The 19283-nt window shown below is 40.3% G+C and overlaps 1 long non-coding RNA gene and 2 pseudogenes across 1 annotated transcript; 2 read left to right on the top strand and 1 right to left on the bottom strand.

Moving 5' to 3' along the window:
- Positions 1 to 312: 312 nt before the first annotated feature.
- LOC135540306 (uncharacterized) lies at positions 313 to 1774 on the top strand. The gene is made up of 2 exons (XR_010455733.1): positions 313 to 615; positions 719 to 1774. It is a non-coding gene; the product is annotated as an uncharacterized LOC135540306 (long non-coding RNA).
- On the bottom strand, positions 1751 to 3037 carry LOC135540304 (glutathione peroxidase 1-like; annotated as a pseudogene).
- A 3366-nt stretch (positions 3038 to 6403) lies between these two features.
- LOC135540307 (guanine nucleotide-binding protein G(s) subunit alpha-like) overlaps positions 6404 to 19283 on the top strand; it is a 39340-nt pseudogene continuing 26460 nt past the window's right edge.

A 19283-nucleotide genomic window follows, 5' to 3' on the forward strand; every position in this document is an offset into this window, starting at 1 on the left:
AAATCAATGGGGCCCCCCTGGAGGTCAGGGCCCCTAGGCACATGCCTTGAGTGCCTGGTCAGTAATTCGGCCATAATTACTACAAGGTTTAGATAGCTGGTTCGACTAAATCACCTAGTAAACTATAAAATGTCAGTTGACATGGGCTAATTGCAATCCAGACTGTATTACAACCGGCCGTGATTGGGAGTCCTATAGGGCGGCGCACATTTGGCCCAGCGTCGTCCTGGTTTGGCCGGTGTAGGCCGTCATTGCAAATAAGACTTTGTCCTTAACTGACTTGCCTAGTTAAATAAAGGTTCAATTAAAAAAATAAAAATAATAATAGACTGTCAGGGACTGACTTTAAAATAGGACAACCACTGATGCACTTCCAGTGGACGCTATGGGATATCAGCCACTATTCTACCATAACCATTTAATTTGTACAGCATTAGCCTCTCCAACAAGCCTGAAACAGTGTAAACAAGGACAAGGGCTAACTGATGCCTTGGACCGTGCAATGGAGGATATTACAGCACAAGAGATCTCTACACCTTCTTCTCTTGATAAGTCCAGCAAGGACTCACTCAGTCACTCACAAACAAAACTCCAATTTGAGGAACCACTTGTCAGGTATAGAGATTATGGATACATAAAAAGCAAACAGACTTAATTACAAGAGGCTATACTATAACAATGTTATTTTGAGGTAATTTGTCATTTTCTCATTCAAAAGGCGAGAGAAGTCAAGACATAAAAGGGAGAGCTTTGCACTGTCAAGCAAATCCGAAGCTCCATTGCCTAAAGATCTACTTGAAGTTTTAGGTTAGTATTAAAACACCAACTAATTAAAGATTAGTGTTAAAACACAATTTGTGATGTTCACACGCTTGTGGGTATTTTTCATTTTTCCACATTTCAATGTCAAACAAAATGAATGTTTAAGGTCAGCCCTTGTACTAGTTTAAAGACACAAAGCTATCACATAAAGGAGATGGCAAACACCAACCACTCAAAGCTTGCATTGTGTCCCCTGCAAAGGGACTTCAGATATCCAGATTCTGGAGGACCTAGTGGCTAAACTGGAGTTTGAAAATGAGCTGCACCGTGTGTGTGGGAATCAGGACATAGACAAGGAGTTTCTATCACCAGAGGAACACAGTTCAGACAGCTTAGTAGAGGACAGAAGCAGCAGCAATGGAGATGTGTCCAGTTCAGAGGAGGACCACTGCATGTTAGATATTGTGTTGCAGATGGAAAGGGAGTATGATCTTTCTGTTTATTACAATGACTTCTGTACTCAATGACAAGGCCCTCATTCGGCCAGTTATCTGTACACAGAGCACCGTGACATAGGTTTCTGTTGATAACAACTCCTCAGGAAAGATTTTCAAGACAAACCTGTCTGAAATTAGGATTAAATATGGGCTCACTTTACAGTACATAGACCAATCAGAGAAGTGAATTATTCAGCAGCAAACTTGCAGTTTTTTATGTATCCCTCTATTTTATTTTGTAAAGAGACATCTAGGCTGTCATATTTCATTGGTTCAAGTTACTGTAGTTTCTGTTTTTTATACACCATAAAGTCAGTTTATAGTATTTATAACCAATATTAAAACTATTTGATTGTAACAATCTATAGAACATTGCTCTGTTGTAAAAACTTTGATTTTATGTTAATATCAACCATCAACCTGTTATCACTCCTCAAGTGACTGTTATTACTCCTCAAATGTAGAATTACATAAAGTTAAAGGAAATGAAAACCAATAAAAACATTTTTATTACATTTATTTCTCCACTGACTGGTCTTTGCTATACATGAGTAATACACTACTGTTAAGATTCAGGACTTTACATCTTTATCAGAAACTCCCCTCACAACAAAGGTTTTAAGGAATGTCTTCATTCAGTAAAGAGTCTAAAAAAACAAGAGTATCTTGCACAGGAGAGCAAAGCCAATTGAAACAAATGCAGCAGGCGTATTCCTACAGAGGCAGATGCTCGTAGCAAAAGCCGTTGGTACTGGTGAAGGGATATTGTGATTGTGATGAAGAAAATGTGTGACTGCTGATTAACAGGAGAGCGAAGACATTCTGTGTTGTCCCTGTGGCCCTCTACATCCTTATCACCACCACCACTGTACCCCTGTGAGAGCTCTGCCTGGACGGTTTATTTCACATTGAGTAGCTCCTTAATATCTGCCTCAATGTCACTGGTCAGGAACCTTCTGCTGTAGCGCTTGTAAGGATCTCCATCAGGACTGACCAGGAACTTTTCAAAGTTCCAGGAGATGTCATTCCTGCAGACAGGGCTCCACATGATGAACTTGGGGTCGCTCATGAGGGCCATGGAGTCATCGGAGGGGAATGGCAATTTATCCTTGAGATACACAAACAAGGGGTGGGCATCCTTCCCATTCACATCCATCTTCTCAAAAAGTGGAAATTTGGGCTCAAAGCCATTTCCTGGACGGATATACTTCAGGGACCTCAGGATCTCATCATTCTTACAATTCTCCTGTTTATACAGAATCAGAATCAATAAACAATAAATCTGTTTCAGAAATATCTTAATTGAAGCATGTTAACAACATTGTTGTTATTACCAATCTACAATGTTGCAACAACTGCGACAAACTACATTTGGGCTCGCAGTCTGAGAGTTGACCACTACTTGACCACCACATTTCAAAGATAAGACTGAATAATCTGCAATATTGAAATTCAAATAGAAAAATAAGTGAATGCCTACCTGATGGCCAAACTGGTTGCAGGGCACCCCAAGAACCACGAGCCCCTTTTCAGAATACTGCGAATGGAGCTCGTTCATCTGAGTGTAGTCCCTGGTTGTTGTTCCTCAGAGTGACGCCACATTTTCAATAAGCACAACTTTATCCTTTAGGGAGGAGAAATGTAGCAAATCTCCAGACAGCAATTTAGCTGAAAAATCGTAAAACTTCTTTATTTTCCCAGCCATTTCATGAAGCAACGACGTCTAACTTTCGGATGCCTTCCGTTCTCTTAGCTTTTGTACAGCAACTGAAAAGGGGAGGTGCGACTTGAGGAAGTTTGATGAAGTCGCAGTTTCGAGAACCACCGATGGTGACAAATGTGGGAGAAATTAGTTTAAAATAAAGTTAAAGTATTTATGTGGAAATAATTATATGGAATTATCCATCTAACGAATGTCCTTAATTTGAGTATATATTAAGGTTGGAGTAAATACAAAACATTATGAAGCCGTGTCTGGCTGAACCAAACGAGTTAGAATTTGCTGCCATCTATTGGCAATTTTAGAGAGGTTCCTCCACAGGATGGATTTGAGTCAATCACAAACATCCCTAATCCGATTTCTTTGGTCCAATCTGAAAAATCTATAACACATACACAGCAGTGCCTTTTGGACCTCTTAATTTTAAGGGGGAAAATAAAAAATAATAATATGTATATTCCTTCAGAAAAAAATTCTTAACAGGGTGGAACCTAACAAAGTGGACAATTTGGAGATTAAATTAGCCATAGCTCCGTGAGTGACCAAAATTGAGCTAGACTAATGGTAAACACTTGAACAGGATTTTAACTTCTCTATCAAACATAGTTTAACATTTCGATTTTTTTGTATATATAATTTTGCCTAACAAGGTGTAAATGAGTGGGAAATACAGACTAACAACATGGTAAAATAGATACAACTGAGTGTTTATATTTATTTATCTTTGCACCGTTGTTTTCCCACCAAATAAATTATGACACTTCCTGAATGTGGTGTCATTGTAGGAAAGGGTTGTTTTCTTAAATGAAAAATTTACAACAAACTAACAGGGTGGAAAGTGATATCAGGGACACACAGGAAATCTTAAATAAAATAATAATAAATACAATAATCATGTAAAAAAGTTATGAGAGAGAATTTAACTAGGACTATAAAATAATGAAGAATTTTTTAAAATAGTGTATTATTTTATGGCTTATATTTCTCGTAGAAGTTGATGAATAACCTCCGGGGACATGGCAAAAACTCCGATGTCCACTGAATTATTTTTTAGAAAATGCATAAAATTCGCTTTTAATATCGATATTTGTGAGTTTTTAAGGTAAAGGACACCTGACCTTGTATTTAAAGCTTTTTGAAATCCGCATGTCCGACTACTATACACTAAATAAGAAGTGATATTTCCCGGGGACAGGAAAGGCACCACATGATAGCAATAACCCAACAGTTAACAGTAGTGTTAATATAATCCATCTTCATCTAAATATTGAGCGATACACTGTTTTTTCACCTTTTCAAAGTAAGATATTGACATTTTCAGATAAACAAAATTGCGGTCTATCAGTTTTATTTTGCCTATTTAAAACCAGCTTAACTTAACCAGGTAAGCTAGTTGAGAACAAGTTCTCATTTACAATTGCGACCTGGCCAAGATAAAGCAGAGCAGTGCGACACAAACGACAACACAGAGTTACATATGGAATAAACAAGCGTACAGTCAATAACACAATAGAAAAAAATTAAGTCTATATACAGTGTGTGCAAATGGAGTGAGGAGGTAAGGCAATAAATAGGCCATAGTAGCAAAGTAATTACAATTTAGCAAATTACAACTGGAGTGATAGATGAGCAGATGATGATGTGCAAGTAGAGATACTGGTGTGCAAAAGAGCAGAAAAGTAAATAAAAACAATATGGGGATGAGGTAGGTAGATTGGGTGGGCTATTTACAGATGGACTATGTACAGCTACAGCGATTGGTTAGCTGCTCAGATAGCTGATGTTTAAAGTTAAGTCTCCATCTTCAGCGATTTTTGCAATTCGTTCCAGTCACTGGCAGCAGAGAACTGGAAGGAAAGGCGGCCAAATTAGGTGTTGGCTTTGGGTATTTAAAAAAATAAATATATATTTCACCTTTATTTAACCAGGTAAGCTAGTTGAGAACAAGTTCTCATTTAGAACTGCGACCTGGCCAAGATAAAGCAGTGCGACACAAACAACAGCACAGAGTTACACATGGAATAAACACGTCACAATAGAAAAAAGAAAGTGTGTGTAAAAGGCAATAAATATGCCAACAGCAAGTAGCATACCTGCTGGAGCACATGCTGTTATTGTGACCAGTGAGGCAGAACAGAGGTTGTTAGTGCACGAAGAGACAAGGATATCCCTGCTGGCAAAGCCCTCACTAACACGGACCAATTGTGCATCACCCCATGGACCTCCCGGTCATGGCTGGCTGTAGCAGAGCCTGGGCTCGAACCCAGAGTATCTGGTGGCACAGCTAGCACTGCAATGCCTTGGACCACTGCGCCACCCGGGAGGCCTTATTGCTGAGTAGACTGTTGGAAGCTATTTTGTAGAGGACGTCGCCGAAGTTGAGGATCGGAAGGATAGTCAGTTTTACTGGGTTAAGTTTGGCGGCGTGAGTGGCTTTGTTGCAAAATAGAAAGCAGATTCTAGATTTGATTTTGGATTGGAGATGTTTAATATGAGTCTGGAAGGAGAGTTTAGTCTAGCCAGACACCTATGTATTTGTAGTTGTCCACATATTCTAGGTCAGAACCGTCCAGGGTATTGATGCTAGTATTTGGTTTTACTAGCGTTTAAGAGTAGGCATTGCAGCTCATTTGGAGGTTAGTTAATACAGTGTCCAAATAAGGGCCAGATGTATACAGAATGGTGTAGTCTGAGTGGAGGTGGAGCAGAGAATCACCAGCAGCAAGAGCGACATCATTGATATATACAGAGAAAAGAGTCAGCCCGAGAATTGAACCCTGTGGTACCCCCATAGAGGCTGCCAGAGGTCCGGACAACAGGCCCTCCGATTTGACACACTGAACTCAGAGAAGTAGTTGGTGAACCAGGTGAAGCAGTCATTTGAAAAACCAAGGCTATTGAGTCTGCCGATAAGGATACGGTGATTGACAGAAAGTACTCTGACACTGAAAAGAGCCTTGAAGCTATAACCCGACCTACAGTATGTATATTCTGTGAGAGTACAGTATGTATATTCTGTGAGAGTGATTGATTTGAGATTGAATCAGGTGTGCTAAGGCAGGCTATGAATGACGCAAATCATGTGACTCAAAAGCGTGGCTTTTCTCTGCCTCCCCCTGTTGCTCCTAAAATGGTAACAGGATGAGGAAGCACTTCGATATCAAAATAGGGCAAACCAACAAGCTATCTACATAAATATATCACACTAGAAGCACTGAAACTGTGCGTCGTTCAGTTTCATATTCGTCAGATACTGTGAGTGGTTTTTACGTTTTCAGAAAAAACATTCAAGTGCGAGAAGGGGACACCTTGGTCCTTGCACGGACCCCATGTCCGCTAACGGGATGTGAAAATAAACAGCGAGACTGTTATAATGGTGTTTCCACCCTCAGTCAGTGTTAGGTAATTGAATTATAACCTGGCGGCTCGTTATGGGGATGTGCCATAGTTTTAGATCTAGGATTATAGGACCGCACTCATCGATAACCTACAGCGGGCGAACGGGTGCTAATGCTGGGCTAGATGGCGAGCCTGGGCAGCAGGATAATTGTTCCGACCTGGAGCTTCGGGATCAACGCAGAGTGGAGGAGAAAGCACGGATCAAAGCAGAAATAAAGAGAAGTCGGAACATAGACAAGAGTCTGAAAGCAGAGAAGAGGGAGTACAAACAAACCCACAGGCTTCTGCTATTGGGTAAGTTAATTGAACTGTTAAACGACCTAATTTAAAGTGTTGTGCTCTGCACTGTATATTTGGCCATATGTCCATAAGGATCTCAGCTTTGTGATCATTTGCTAACTGGACAAGTAACCTAAGTGATCTGCTATGACTGCTAATAAGCTTGTTCTGTGTTTTTATTCAGCAGAATATTCACACTGAAATTGGATATAGTTACCATATATAGGCTAGGCCCTGCACTTGATAAATCACTAATTTCATTTTACCAATATATCAACAGTCAAGAACATATACGTTGTAGTTCCCTCTGATATCGAACTGGCTATCTACACTGAAATCTCAGCTGCGTTCTCTACACCATTGTGGGTGATGCTTATTGATGTCCAAACAACACGTTATTTTTGAGGGACTGTTTGTTGTAAGTGTAAATATGCAACAGCAGTACATACAGCCCTATTCATCGCTTGTTATTACAAACACAAGACTTATTGTAGCCTACAGTTTATTTAGTGAGTGAATTAAGAAACGACATGCTATCATAGCTTTCAGAGGCTAATGCTGCCTTGAGGGTATATGAGAACAGGCAGATTCTCACATGCTTGCTTTTTGAGAAAAGAGACCAAAACAAGATTAATTTACACACACACACACACACACACACACACATATATATATATATATATATGCAGAAAATGACATGATCCATAAGGACAAGTAATAACTGCTTATGCCAGTTCTTGTGGAAGGCGTTGTTTTGATTTGCTCAAGTGAAGGAGAACAGGTTTCATTAAAAATGGAATCAAAAGTGTTAGCAAAGTAAGACCTTGATACAACCTATAGTTATAGACTGTATCACAAGGAGACACTTAGCTCCTTTGCCTTTTATAGAAGCTGCCCTTTCTTTCTACGTTACACAAGGAAAGGAGGGCAGTCTGCAGACACAAGTGGAAGAACCGTGTGGGCTCTGTGACCAAAATACACCAGTCATGCGGGTCCTGCAGGTTTAAGAAAAGACTGGACATGAGCAGAATGAGAACCTACTTATGTTTATGAACAATCAGGTGTGAGTTAGTTAGTTATTATCTTAATCATTGCTTCTCTTCGTTGTTCTGCTGATGATCTCCAACCTGTTAGCTAAGGCTATCTTCTGTGTCCTTGGGGGACCTCTTGTTGGTGTTTGAAATGTTGTTTTTAGAAAAACAGAACAAAGTAGAGGGATGATTGTGCTAAAATGCTAAATTGTAGAAAACAAAAAAGGAGCGACCTTGTTTAATTTTATTACATCTTTTTAGCCAGATTAATTGTTTTGAAACTCAAATCCGGTGGCGACATGTCATTCAGGGCAGGTAGGGCAGAGCCCCGCCTATTTTGAGCCCCACCTGTTAGGAAAAAATAAATAATAATATATGTATGTGTGTATGTATATATGTATGTGTGTGTGTATATATGTATATATGTATATATGTGTGTGTGTGTATATATATACACACACACACACACACACACACACACTTCAACTGTGAGAGACGGAATCTAAAACAAAAATCCAGAAAATCACATTGTATGATTTTTAAGTAATTCATTTGCATTTTATTGCATGACATAAGTATTTGATCACCGACCAACCAGTAAGAATTCTGGCTCTCACAGACCTGTTAGTTTTTCTTTAAGAAGCCCTCCTGTTTGTTCTCCACTCATTACCTGTATTAACTGCACCTGTTTGAACTTGTTACCTGTATAAAAGACACCTGTCCACACACTCATTCAAACAGACTCCAACCTCTCCACAATGGCCAAGACCAGAAAGCTGTGTAAGGACATCAGGGATAAATTGTAGACCTGCACAAGGCTGGAATGGGCTACAGGACAATAGGCAAGCAGCTTTGTGAGAAGGCAACAACTGTTGGCGCAATTATTCGAAAATGGAAGAAGTTCAAGATGATGGTCAATCACCCTCGTTCTGGGGCTCCATGCAAGATCTCACCTCGTGGTGCATCAATGATCATGAGGAAAGTGAGGGATCAGCCCAGAACTACACGGCAGGACCTGGTCAATGACCTGAAGAGAGCTGGGACCACAGTCTCAAAGAAAACCATTAGTAACACACTACGCCGTCATGGATTAAAATCCTGCAGCGCACGCAAGGTCCCCCTGCTCAAGTCAGCGCATGTCCAGGCCTGTCTGAAGTTTGCCAATGACCATCTGGATGATCCAGAGGAAGAATGTGAGAAGGTCATGTGGTCTGATGAGACAAACATTTAGCTTTTTGGTCTAAACTCCACTTGCAGGGTTTGGAGGAAGAAGAAGGATGAGTATAACCTCAAGAACACCATCCCAACCGTGAAGCATGGAGGTGGAAACATCATTCTTTGGGGATGCTTTTCTGCAAAGGGGACAGCACGACTGCACCGTATTGAGGGGAGGATGGATGGGGCCATGTATCGCGAGATCTTGGCCAACAACCTCCTTCCCTCAGTAAGAGCATTGAAGATGGGTCATGGCTGGGTCTTCCAGCATGACAACGACCCAAAACACACAGCCAGGGCAACTATGGAGTGGCTCCGTAAGAAGCATCTCAAGGTCCTGGAGTGGCCTAGCCAGTCTCCAGACCTGAACCCAATAGAAAATCTTTGGAGGGAGCTGAAAGTCCGTATTGCCCAACGACAGTGTTACGGAAAATGAGTGAGGAGGTGTGGAGTCAGGCGCAGAGAGCAAAAGATGTGGGAAAAAAACGCTTTAATGTCCCGGAAAAATGACATGAACAAAAGTAGGAAAACAAATGATCAGAAATATAAACGGACAGCGCGAAACCCAAAATACAAACAAAATACACTCAAACATAGAACAGACAAACAAGCCCGCACGAAAAGAGAAGCGGGCTGAACAAACTATATATAACCCTACCCTAACAACCAAACAAGAAACAGGTGATACCAATCAGACAAAACCAAAGGAACACAGAACAACGGATTGGAGATAGCTAGTAGACCGGCGACGACGACCGCCGAGCGCCACCCGAACAAGAAGGGTAGTCACCTTCGGTAATATTCGTGACAGACAGCCCCGAAACCTGAAGGATCTGGAGATGGTCTGTATGGAGGAGTGGGCCAAAATCCCTGCTGCAGTGTGTGCAAACCTGGTCAAGAACTACAGGAAACGTATGATCTCTGTATTTGCAAACAAAGGTTTCTGTACCTAATATTACGTTCTGCTTTTCTGATGTATCAAATACTTATGTCATGCAATAAAATGCAAATTAATTACTTAAAAATCATAATGTGAATTTCTGGAATTTTCCGTCTCTCACAGTTGAAGTGTACCTATGGTAAAAATTACAGACCTCTACATGCTTTGTAAGTAGGAAACACTGCCGATTTTGCAGGTTATCAAATACTTGTTCTCCCCACAGTGTGTGTATATATGTATGGATGGATGGATGGATGGATGGTGCCTTGCGAAAGTATTCGGCCCCCTTGAACTTTGAGACCTTTTGCCACATTTCAGGCTTCAAACATAAAGATATAAAACTGTGTTTTTTTGTGAAGAATCAACAACAAGTGGGACACAATCATGAAGTGGAACGACATTTATTGGATATTTCAAACTTTTTTAACAAATCAAAAACTGAAAAATTGGGCGTGCAAAATTAGAAGAACCCTTGTTGAACCCCTCATTTTTAGACTGCTCAGGGGCTCTCGAGTGGCGCAGTGATCTAAGGCACTGCATCTCAGTGCAAGAGGTGTCACTACAGATCCTGGTTCGATTACAGGCTGTATCACATCCAGCTGTGATTGGGAGTCCCATAGGTGGCACACAACTGGCCCAGCGTCATCCGGGTTAGGCCGTCATTGTAAATAAGATTTTTTCTTAACTGACTTGCCTAGTTAAATAAATGCATCAAAATACAGAGGGTAGGGGTGGTAATTTTCTCTAGTTACGCCATAATTGGCTCAGTGTTCTGTCACTCATGGGGTCACTGCAGAATCTACAGGGAGAGCTATAAAGTTCAAGCCCCTTGACTGCTGTCATAGATTTACATTAGAAGTTCCCATGCAGCATGACTTCCGCTGCTTTCAAAATAACTCGGAACTGGAAAATCTCAGACTTCAGTGATTTCAAGACAACTGGGAACTCTGGGGGGGAGAAATGCGCGCCGACTGGGAAAATACATTGTGAACGGTCATCCAAATCTGAATTCCAAGTCGGGAACTCTGGCCTCTTTCTAGAGTTCCGACCTTAAGATCCCTGACGTCATGATTCAAACTTGTTTTTTCCCGATATCCCAGTTGTCTTGAAAGCACTATAAATCCAGAGAATGGTGACAAAATTTGCCCACAAGAAGGACCGCCATGCCACCTTCCTGTTCAAGTGAGCAGAGCACAACAAGGTGAGTCCAAAAATGTATTGTATTCTGCCTCATAAATTATGTAATATGCCAGGGAGATACCTATACTGTAGCTAAGAAAGTAATACTAAGTGTATGCCTAGTTAAATAAAGGTTAAATAACAAAATAAATGTAAGCTGTTAGTAGCCCATGTGCCTTACCCTATTAATTTGGTCCCGTTCCCCCTCATAACTTAACCTACTGTTCTGACTTGGTGGTCCACATGTAGGCTATAGCCTGTTTTTAGAGAATTGTTATCATCGAGTTTTGCAAAATATTTCATCGTCTGCTTATGTGCCCCCTTTATTTATCCTACTGTTCTAACGTGGTGTACAGGGAGAATACTGTAAGAACGGCCAATGTTCTGAATTCTGTCGCTGTACATTTCAGAAGTGCTGAACAAATAGTTATATTCACTAAGTCCGTCTTAGCTCACTCATTAATGTCTCAATCTAAATTATGGATTGCCTCTTATCTGCTCACCGTTCCCTTATGCCATAGTTTGTACATCTCAATTGTCAGTAGAAACCACATTTGTTCAAGCAAGTCAGCCATTTCAGCTATGTTTTTTAAAAAGGCAGTAAATGAGGCTGAATGAACTGTTTCGCTGCCAGACAAGGCTCCGCTGATAGCCAGGTGTAGAAGTGGTAAGGATTCACTCCATGGTGCTGAAAAGAAAGCTCTGCTGTTGGGACAGCTTTATGTAGGCTCTAACAGTTTGTGGGCACCGTTTGTTACTGTTACAGTGCAATTAATGTATTGTTTTACTGTCTTGTGTAGTGGCTTTGCTGGCATGCATATCATTGTTTTTGTTGAGTTTGCCCCATCAAGATTTACATGCTAAAATCGCCACTGCTCATATCCTAGAATCCAGTGTGATTGCTGAGAAGCCTCAGGTATGATACAACTGTAACTAAATTCTGCCCCGTACTGGCAAGAGTTGGGCATTGCATTTGAATGTAGAATACTGAATCTTTTTTGCTCATCGATAAAAAAATATTACCATACTTTTCACCTCAGTTCGGAATTTTCATTATCAGTTAATCATATGTAACTATTTTATTAGTTTCGCTGCAAAATAATTGGCCACAGGTTGAAGTGCTTAGACATTTTCTTATTGTTGTTACCGTCACCCTGAACACAAATAATGTGTACATACACAATACAATTGCCCTGTATTATGAGGTAAACGTCCATTAAAGGAACAGGGGGGTCAAGGCAGACACACAGCGAGTCCACACAGCAATGCTCTATAGTAAAACGTTTGAACCACACCTTAGCCACGGAAGCTGCATTTTGTGAACTCCTTGTTCTCTTTCAGTGGTCATATTTCATGCATGAAGTGGCCTTAAACCTATGCAGTTACATGTGTAATTATAGTGTAGGTACACATTGTAACAGTTTACAATGTAAGTATATGGGTTTTATGCTTCTTAATGCGAAGTGGAATCAAATAATCACATTTTCACATTGAACCTTGTATGTATAGTACACATGTCCAACTTTTTGGTGGATGAAAATGTATCTGCTATTTGCACAATTCTGTTGCAAATGTTGAAAAGGGTTTCCTCCTGAAATGTAAGCATCTTTCAGAGCCTCATCATGATGTACAGGTACCTGCCAAAATAATGGAAAAGCTTAAGTAAATGAGGGATACAAATTCTATTGAAAACACGGGCTTCCATACAGGTGTGGTTCCTGAGTTAATTAAGCAGTTAACATCCCATGCTTAGGGCCATGTTTAAAATGCTGGGCTGGCCATTATTTTGGCTACCATTGCTATGCCACCATAAGATGACAATGCCGCCATACACAAGGCACTAGTGGTCACTGAATGGTTTGATGAGCATGAAAACAATGTAAACCATATGACATGGCCGTCTCAGTCACCAGGTTTCGACCCAATTGAACCCTTTTAGGAGATTCTGGAGAGGAGCATGAGACAGCGTTGTCCACCACCATCAACAAAACACCAAATTATGTCATTTTTCATGGAAGTATGGTGTCACATCCTTACAATAAAGTTCCAGAAACTCGTAGAATCTATGCCAATGTGCATTGAAGCTGTTCTGACTTGTGGTGACTCAAAGCCCTATTAAGACACTTTATGTTGGTGTTTCCTTTATTTTTGGCAGTTACCTGTAGATTTGAAGGTTGACATATTTTAGGCCTTTGGAGATGAACTACTCACACCATGGTGAAATAGTGACGATGATGGGATGGTTGAAGGAAATATACCGGCCCGTATGATGGTTGAAGGAAATATACCGGCCTGTAGGATGGTTGAAGGAAATATACCTGCCCGTATGATGGTTAAAGGAAATATACCGGCCCGTAGGATGGTTAAAGGAAATATACCGGCCCGTAGGATGGTTGAAGGAAATATACCGGCCCGTAGGATGGTTGAAGGAAATATACCGGCCCGTAGGATGGTTAAAGGAAATATACCGGCCCGTAGGATGGTTAAAGGAAATATACCGGCCCGTAGGATGGTTAAAGGAGATATACCGGCCCGTAGGATGGTTAAAGGAAATATACCGGCCCGTATGATGGTTAAAGGAAATATACCGGCCCGTAGGATGGTTAAAGGAAATATACCGGCCCGTAGGATGGTTAAAGGAAATATACCGGCCCGTAGGATGGTTAACCGGCCCGTAGGATGGTTAAAGGAAATATACCGGCCCGTAGGATGGTTAAAGGAAATATACCGGCCCGTAGGATGGTTAAAGGAGATATACCGGCCCGTAGGATGGTTAAAGGAGATATACCGGCCCGTAGGATGGTTAAAGGAGATATACCGGCCCGTAGGATGGTTAAAGGATGGTTAAAGGAGATATACCGGCCCGTAGGATGGTTAAAGGAGATATACCGGCCCGTAGGATGGTTAAAGGAGATATACCGGCCCGTAGGATGGTTACCGCCCGTAGGATGGAAATATACCGGCCCGTATGATGGTTAAAGGAAATATACCGGCCCGTATGATGGTTAAAGGAATATACCGGCCCGTATGATGGTTAAAGGAAATATACCGGCCCGTAGGATGGTTAAAGGAAATATACCGGCCCGTAGGATGGTTAAAGGAAATATACCGGCCCGTAGGATGGTTAAAGGAAATATACCGGCCCGTAGGATGGTTAAAGGAAATATACCGGCCCGTAGGATGGTTAAAGGAAATATACCGGCCCGTAGGATGGTTAAAGGAAATATACCGGCCCGTAGGATGGTAGGCTGGTATATTTCCTTTAATATTTTTTTATTTACACAAAACAGTGGGATACTCATTCGACCATATGAGCTGAAGGACTTCCTGGTTCACAAAATAAGTTCAAAAACACTAACAGAAGAATTTGAGGTCTGATATTAGTCACTCATTGTTATTGACAATAGGTTACACAAATGATAATTGGGCATCTATCAACTAACCATAGACAGTCATTTTTTTTGAGAACTTACATGGATTGTATATGGCTGTGATTCAGAAACAGACCCCTGGTGTCTTCACGCCACATACTCATACAGCCTGTGCTGTGGTCAGATTAATGTTGTTAAATGCAGTGGGAAATCTGATCACAATGTGGGCACATTTATTTTCAAGCATGCTAATAGAGGCTGGTATTTTTTAAGGCTGGGCTGATATGTCACATATTTGGGAATGGCAAGACCCAGTAAAGCAGTAAATTTAGTAAGCCTTTATCTGGCAAGAAGTGCAATTTGTTTATATTATTCATATCTACAAATGAATCCATAAACAAATGTATATTCATATACTGGCATTCTTTATAAAGGGGTGGTTTATAATTAGGTTATTATTAATTTAAAGATGGATTATAATAAATGAAAACAAATGGTTAAAATTGTGTACTTATTTGGTGCTTGTAGAATAGTGAGAAGTTTCAACCAGTTTTAAACTACCCCTTTACAAATCCTTTTATGTTTTTAATTCTATTTCCACTAAAACATTCAGATTTAGAGAGGGAATAAAGAAGTCAAGACTGAATAGAGATCCGGCAAGTATGAATACATTCTGTGTATCTATGTTATAATGGTTACGATGCATCTGTTGTGCTACAGTAGTCCACTTGCCCTGTATGGACGATCAGTTCTTCAAAGAGGGCGCCTTTTCTCTTCGGAATCGCAACTTCATGACGTTTTGGGCAATCATGTGATTACACTCTGGTCTTTCCCAGGGTTCAGTGAGAGCTGTTTGCCCCACCCCATCTCTTTAACGCTTTCTATCTCAATGTACAATTCTCAGAGAAAAGGACAAAATTGCATATAAATACTTCAAAGAAACTAATCTATTCACATTTATGCAAGAGCAGATCTGGCCTTTACATGAAAAAATAACTGTCATCGTTGGATTAATTGTTATATTGGCCTACCGCGGTATGTTCATATATCGATATGCACATATACAGGCTTAGGCTACCATACGAATTCAAAAGGAATACAAAGCTTAGACTGACAGCGAGCTCTACCCACGAGAAAAACAAGAAAATAACGAATGATTTTCATAAATATACCTGAATCGGGGAAATTGCATTGCATACAACAAAACCTACTGAAGGCAATGTTCGCCTAGAAAAGCTTACCGATGTGAGGAGAAATCCAAATTACAGCGGTAAAGAAAAAGACCGAGAGAAGGGCCTTTTTGATCTGGACAAACCCCAAAAGCAGCCAACATCTGTGACGAGGAGGGGAATTAAATTAATATCATTGACTAAAACAGGATATATTTTGACAAAGTTACAACAAAAACGTTTTGTCTTGGATTTAAAATACATTCGGATGAAGAAGGAAACCCTGCATAATCATCCACATGCCGTCATTTTAGTGGAAATATTAATACTTTTTTTTATCCACCCTCTGTATCTGCTGGGGCTGAGGACGGATTGAACAAGAAAAAGGGAAATACGCTATTGTTTTGAATGGCAGAATTCTACGAGTGAAACCAATGATGGATTCTAGATGAGACATTTGCTAGAATTCAGTGTGGATTTCAGCTCTACGACAACTCGAGATCATTTATGTACATTGTAACGCTGACGGATAATATTCAACACTGAAATTAATCTTGATGACTATATTGCGGATTTACAGTGAAAACATTATAGGAATCAACTGTCTGAGAGGGCGGCCTGAGTGTCGTGATTAGCACCACCACTCTGTTCTCACTGAATGATCTGTTGTAGCCGGTAGATATTTAACACTAATAACTGTGATAAAGGCTACGGCTTGGTTGGTCTTGATCTTCCGCAGGTTTTAGTCTGCAACTGGCAATACAGATGTCACCCATCTTGAGCAAGGTGTCTTTCTCTTGGCCCAATCTAGGAATCTAGAAATTATTTATTATATGAATCCCCCCTCCCCCGAACCTTTTTATTGGGTTTTTGGGAAGATGGGTTGTCTGGGCAATAGTAAATCCGAAGACCAACGTAATGAGGAGAAGACACAGAGGGAAGCTAACAAAAAGATAGAGAAACAGCTTCAGAAAGACAAACAGATTTACCGAGCTACTCACCGGCTTCTGCTATTAGGTAGGTTTCTGACATTGGTTAAGTGTTTCATGCCATGTTTAATGTGGGTATCCCTGCCATATACCTATTGTGGCATTTGAGGATGACAAGGGTCTGACGTGGTAAATGACCGTATTGTATGTAGGCCCATGTTCTTCCTAGGCAGTCTATTAAACCAAGACTCTTCCATTTGTTTTATTGCAATGGGGTTTACGTGTGGTTTTGCTGTCATTTTCGATAGGACTTTGTTCTTGTAAAATACTTACACTGACAACACGTGTGTCAATGCACACCTGTCATTTCAAGCAGCTGTTCATGAAAAGCCACCAATAGGATTTGTACCCTTATTTTGCAACATAGTTGCATATGATGCCATCTGATTAGTGGAATTATTGCTTGTGGTGTAAGCTTAGCAATATGTGTCTATATGCCTGATTTAGGAAGAGTAACCTATATATTATAGTCCTCAGAAATTTGAGTTATCATCATGGACTACGTTTTCCTTGGAGTGCTTTTAATCATAATCGTTGCTAATACCAGGACTGATTTATTTGACAGTAGGCCTAGAGTAATCAAGTTGTTCCTAGTCCTACCTATGTAATAACACTGTAATTACTCAAGTAACACCATTGTATTAGCGTGTTTCATAGTAATTGCTTTATAATTGTATAGTAATGGAGTTATTCCAATTACACAGGGCTGGCGCTAGGATTTGGGAGGCCCTAAGCAAGATTTGGTTGGGTGACCCCCCCCCCCCACACCTCACAGAAAACCATTTTAGAAGCCCCCCTTTTGCCAGTGGAGAGAGAAAGTGTAGTTTTAAAGTTCATATCCTGCAATTCCACACATTTTGCCATGGAGCATAGGTAACATGTTGCAGTTTTAAAGGCCCAGTGCAGTCAAAAACATGATTTTCTAGTGTTTTATATATATTTCCACACTGAGATTAGAATAATACTGTGACATTGTGAACATGATGATAATGGCCCTTTTACTGTTTGAAAAGACTCCCTGAAACTTCAACCTGTTTTGGTGGGATTGAGCTTTGGGGTAAATAAGAAAGATAAAAAACAGAGTTCCAAACCTCTCTGCCAATAACAGCTAATTTTCTTTTCCCTCCTCCCTAAGACCACTCCCAAACAGTCCTAGCAAAATTGCTTGAGAAATTGCTCTTTGCTAAGAAGCTATGTTTTCATTTAAAATGGTCAAAAATAAACAAAAGATCACAGTAAGGTAGTTAATTGTTACACATAATTATTTGATATTGAGATAAAAACATCTGTATAGTTAGCAAGTTTTCTGCAATTCTACACATTTTGCCATGGGACAGAGACATTTCCTGCAATTCTACAAAACATTTCTTAATATGATATCTGACTGAGAGTGACTAACAAAATCAATGGTTGCTCCGGAGGTCAGGACCTCTGGGCACATGCCATACGTGCCCGGCTGGTATTCGGCCATGATTACAACAAGTTTGGATAGCTGGCTAGATTAACTACTGATCTTTTCCTTTAATTGGCTTGATTTGGTAGGCTCATCTTTGGAGCAATTTAATCCTCATTGATATTACAAACAACATTGAAATCACGTTCGATGTTTTTGACCTTACAGTATTAGGCCTAATAACAATACAGACATTGATTCTAGTCTGAAGTGACAATGACTCGGGTCCCTATTAACTTATCCAAAAACAAGATTCTTCATTCACTAAAATAATTCACATTCTTTGGATACATTAATTCAACTAAAGCATGTTCACTATACAAAACAAAAATAAATGTAAAAGCTGCATATTTATTCCAATTCATTTTTTTTGTTGCTGCACAGTAAGAATGTGTTTGACCGGATCCTGGAAACCTGGTTACCATTTTGGATTTTATAGGGGCCTAGGTATTTATGACAAGTCTACCTAGTCAACTCGCTACATTATTGGTGTGTTTTTCCCTTGGAGAGAAGTAAAAAAAAAGATGCTCAGGCCCAAGTTAGGATCTGGTCTGTTTGCTTTTCATTTTCATTTAGCATGTAGCATGCTGTTAGCACAAAGGAGCAGCGTTTGTTCTCTCCGTTCCTCAATGTGTGGGGAATGACTGTTCCGAATGTTCCCAGCATTCCATGTTCCGTGGTTAGTGGACAGTCATCACTAGAGGTTAGGATTTCTTCCTAACCATATTATCTGACCAGGAAACACTCTGGGACCTAGTTGTAGTAGGTTGTAACTTGGTTGAACACTGAAGTAATGTGTGATTTGCATGCCTAGAATTTAGCTCAAGGGAATTGATATCGCCCTAAAAGAGACCACTGTCAAGTGAGGTGTTTTTTGAAAGGACTTTAGATTTATCTTCCTGTTCTCTCTGTTTGCAGGTGCTGGTGAATCTGGGAAGAGCACGATAGTTAAACAGATGCGAATATTGCATGTGAATGGCTTCAACGCAGAGTAAGTATTATTTCCCCTCATTTCATAAATCTTTGCAGAACCGTGTTATTTTCTAGGTGCCACTGAAGGCTTGGACCAGGACGATACCATTATAGCAATATTCTTTTCACGGAAAAAATGAAAAACCGAAGCAGGTCAAAGTCTATGGTCCTTTTAAATAAATGTGACTCTGGATGACAAAATAATAATGCTTGCTTCCATCATTAGGGCTGTTTTCTTAAGGAAATTAAATCCGCTTCGGGTTTTGTTGCACGAGACTAATGAGTATCGCGATGCTGGTATCGTCGC

The sequence above is a fragment of the Oncorhynchus masou genome, chromosome 5 (genome assembly GCF_036934945.1).
Source record: "Oncorhynchus masou masou isolate Uvic2021 chromosome 5, UVic_Omas_1.1, whole genome shotgun sequence".
NCBI classification, from domain to species: domain Eukaryota; kingdom Metazoa; phylum Chordata; class Actinopteri; order Salmoniformes; family Salmonidae; genus Oncorhynchus; species Oncorhynchus masou.